The following is a 4,718-nucleotide window of genomic DNA, read 5'->3' as shown; positions in this document are numbered from 1 at the left end:
TGTTTCGACATGGATAGCTATGTATTCACAGCAATCATAGTATTGCTCTGCTTATTGCTCTGTTTCAATGTGTGTACTCTGTTTTCCATTCTTATATGTTCTGTTTCAATGTGTGTATATACGCTTTCCATTCTGTATATGTGGATGATAACAGCTAGATTCAAATTACTATACAAAAAATAGATAGAAAATGGAATTCATAACATATATATATATATATATATTAATTGTTCATTAGATCATCACAGAATATATATAATATCATCACATATACGTGATGATACTTAACTACTAGGTACAATGCATAAAGTTGAAAACAAACAATACTAAAACTAATAATCCCTCCTAGGGCCAGTATTCCGGCAGCCCCTCGCCAGCACCTCCCTGGTGCGCGGCGTCTTCCCAGTGCGGAGGCAGTACTCCGACTCCTTCGCCTCACAACGCTTGACGTACTGATCTGCCTCTTGCTGGCGGACGCGCGCAGCCGATCTTTCCATTTTGTTGGGCGCCAACCGGAGCCCCTCGTCGGTGGCACGCTGGAGCTTATCGGCCCACCTCCACGCAGCGACGAGGCGCCCAGCGCCTATGACCTTCCTCGCGAAGTACCCATCTTCGTACACCTCCACGGCACGACGACGCGCCCACCTCCAAAGCTCCGCTGCCTCCTTTTTCCAGGCGGCATCACGGGCGTCACAGGATGCCTGGTACCTGGCTTCCTCCTCCGCCATCTCCTTCTTGAATGCCACTTGCCTGGCTTTCTCAGCCGGCGGCAGCGACTTCCACAGACAAAGATTGTACTGGCCCCAAAATCAATCCAAAGTTGGGCGGTCCGGCGCAACCTCGTCAGGCGGCGCGTAGGGGTCCTCGTCGCTTCTAATCGAGTGAGCGTCCTCGGGGGGCGGCAACTCCTCGTCGGCGCGTGGGCGGACCGGCGACGCCATGGCAGAGATTTGAGAGAGAGAGAGAGAGAGAGAGAGAGAGAGAGAGGGCGAGCGAGGGGAGGATGTAGATGAGAATGCAGGCGGGATGACGTGAGCAAGGTAGTATTTATTGGCGGCTAGAATCTAGATCGACGGGGACAGTACACACGCCGGTCACCGGAATTTATGAGTACTGTAGTTTGAATTACACACAGTTCCGCAGCAAATCCACGTGTGAACATAATAGCTTACGGTTTCCAATACAATACCGTGTCTGATTAATGATCCCCGCCAATCACCTACCAAACCTCGAGCTGCGAGATAGACTGCCAATCGTGTGGGGGGCGGTTGTCTTGCCAGATCTTTAAATTTTCTTTTTTGAACACCAGATATTTACATCGTCTGATGATTTTTTAACTCGCACACAAGTACACAAAAATATGATTTTTCAAACCATTTTGGTTAGGCGTTGCATGTAGATGTAGTTCAAATTTGAATTACGGTCATTAAATGGTTAGAAAATCACTTCAATGTCTTTAAAAGGTCAAATGACCCCTTAAAATTTCCAAATTTTCACATGACAGTTGTATTAGTGCACGTTAAACGTAGGAAAAATTTTGAAGGCCGTAAGAGAAAGCTATCTCCCGTCCGTCAGCAAACATGCATTGCTCCCTCTTGGAACCACGAACCTTCTAGTGAGTTGCTCCGATTTGTGAGGGGTGTGTGTCCAAAGTTTCGTCAAACAGGCCAATTTTTTACCACATCATCTTGGTGGCATGACATTAAATCAAGCAGGGTTTCATGTTTTCTGATCATTTTTTTAATTTTTTGGAATTAAAATGCCATGGCATGCACTCCATGCATGTGCCCATGCCTTTACACCAATATGTTTGAAAATTCTTTCGAATTTACTGCACATGGCATTAACTCGCACACAAGTACACAAAAATATGATTTTTCAAACCGTTTTGGTTAAGCGTTGCATGTAGATGTAGTTCAAATTTGAATTATGGTCATTAAATGGTTAGAAAATCACTTAAATGTCTTTAGAAGGTCAAATGACCCCTGAAATTTACCAAATTTTCACATGACAGCTGCACGTTAAACGTAGGAAAAAATTTGAAGGCCGTAAGAGGAAGCTATCTCTCGTTCGTCATCAAACATGCATTGTTCCCTCTCAGAACCACGAACCTTCTAGCGAGTTGCTCCGGTTTCTCAGGGGCGTGTGTCCAAACGTTCGTCAAACATGCCAATTTCTTTACCACATCATCTTGGTGGCATGACATTACATCAACCAAGGTTTCATGTGTTTCTGATCATTTTTCTATTTTTTTAATTAAAATGCCATGTCACTCCATGCATACGTATGCATGTGTCCATGTCGTCAGACCAATATGTTTGAAAATTCCTTCTCATTTACTGCACATGGAATTAACTCACACACAAGTACACAGATATGATTTTTCAAACCGTTTTGGTTAGGCGTTGCATGTAGATGTAGTTCAAATTTGAATTACGGTCATTAAATGGTTAGAAAATCACTTAAATGTCTTTGAAATGTCAAATGACCCCTAGAATTTTCCAAAATTTCACATTACAGTTGTAGTAGTGCACGTTAGAGGTAGAAAATATTTCAAGGCCGTAAGAGGAAGCTTTCTCCTGTTCATCATCAAACATGCATTGTTCCCTCTCAGAACCACGAATCTTCTAGCGAGTTGCTCCGGCTTGTGAGGGGTGTGTGTCCAAACTTTCGTCACACATGTCAATTTCTTTACCACATCATCTTGGTGGCATGACAATAAATCAAGCAAGGTTTAATGTTTTTCTGATCATTTTTTTATTTTTTGGAATTAAAATGCCATGGCATGCACTCCATGCATGTGCAAATGCCTTGACACCAATATGTTTGAAAATTCCTTCGAATTTACTGCACATGGAATGAACTCGCACACAAGTACACAAAATATGATTTTTCAAACCGCTATGGTTAGGCGTTGCATGTAGATTTTATTCAAATTTGAAGTACGGTCATTAACTGGTTAGAAAATCTCTTAAATTTCTTTAACAGGTCAAATGAACCCTGAAATTTACCAAATTTTCACATGACAGCTATATTAGTGCACGTTAAACGTATAGGAAAAAATTTGAAGCCGTAAGAGGAAGCTATCTCCCGTTCGTCATCAAACATGCATTGCTCCCTCTCGGAACCACGAACCTTCTAGCGAGTTGCTCCGGTTTGTGAGGGGTGCGTGTCCAAACGTTCGTCAAACATGCCAATTTCTTTACCACATCATCTTGGTGGCATGACATTACATCAACCAAGGTTTCATGTGTTTCTCATCATTTTTCTATTTTTTGACTTAAAATGCCATCTCACTCCATGCATACATATGCATGTGTCCATGTCGTGAGACCAATATGTTTGAAAATTCATTCCAATTTACTGCACATGGAATTAACTCGCACACAAGTACACATATATAATTTTTCAGAACGTTTTGGTTAGGCGTTGCATGTAGATGTAGTTCAAATTTGAATTATGGTCATTAAATGGTTATAAAATCACTTAAATGTCTTTAAAAGTTCAAATGACCCCTAGAATTTTCCAAAATTTCACATTATAGTTGTAGTAGTGCACGTTAGACATAGAAAGAATTTGAAGGCCGTAAGAGGAAGCTATCTCTCGTTCATCATCAAACATGCATTGTTCCCTCTCGGAACCACGAACCTTCTAGTGAGTTGCTCCAGTTTGTGAGGGGTGTGTGTGTCCAAACTTTCGTCAAACATGCCAATTTATTTACCACATCATCTTGGTGGCATGACATTACATCAACCAAGGTTTCATGTGTTTCTGATTTTTTTTTGGATTAAAATGCCATGCCATTCCAAGCATACGTATTCATCCATATGTGTCCAAGTCCTGATACAAATATGTTTGAAAATTCCTTCTGGTTTACTGCACATGGAATTAACTTGCACACAAGTACACAAATATGATTTTTCAAACCGTTTCGGTTACGCGTTGCATGTAGATGTAGTTCAAATTTCAATTACGGTCTTTAAAAGGTCAAATGACCCCTAGAATTTTCAAAAATTTCACATTACAGTAGTAGTAGTGCATGTTAGACGTAGAAAAATATTTGAAGGCCGTAAGAGGAAGCTATCTCCCGTTCGTCATCAAACATGCATTGTTCCCTCTCGGAACAACGAGCCTTCTAGTGAGTTGCTCCGGTTTGTGAGGGGTGTGTGTCCAAACTTTCGTCAAACATGCCAATTTTTTTACCACCATCTTGGTGGCATGACATTACATCAACCAAGGTTTCATGTGTTTCTGATTTTTTTTGGAATTAAAATGCCATGTCACTCCATGCTTAATTGTGTCATAGCCGTAGACCAATATGTTTGAAAATTCCTTCCAATTTATTGCACATTGAATTAAATCGCACACAAGTACACGGAATATGAGTTTTCAAACCGTTATGGTTAGCTGTTGCATGTACATGTAGTTCAAATTTCAATTACTGTCATTAAATGGCTAGAAAATCACTTAAATGTCTTAGAAGGTCAAATGACCCCTGAAATTTTCCAAAATTTCACATGACAGTTGTATTAGTACTACAAAATTTCTCGTTCATTTAAAACACCATCCGTTGGCACTTTATTCCAAATTCATCTTTCATAGCTAATAAAAATAACTACAACATCACACACAGTTGTTTTCTAGGAACCGTTTGCGATGAAAATATCTGGGTCTATTTAAGTCTCCCTCCTTAAGCTTCGCCGGCTCGTCTGCTCTAG

Source organism: Triticum aestivum, chromosome 4D (genome assembly GCF_018294505.1).
Source record: "Triticum aestivum cultivar Chinese Spring chromosome 4D, IWGSC CS RefSeq v2.1, whole genome shotgun sequence".
Lineage (NCBI taxonomy): Eukaryota > Viridiplantae > Streptophyta > Magnoliopsida > Poales > Poaceae > Triticum > Triticum aestivum.
Note: the sequence above shows the minus strand (reverse complement) of the source record.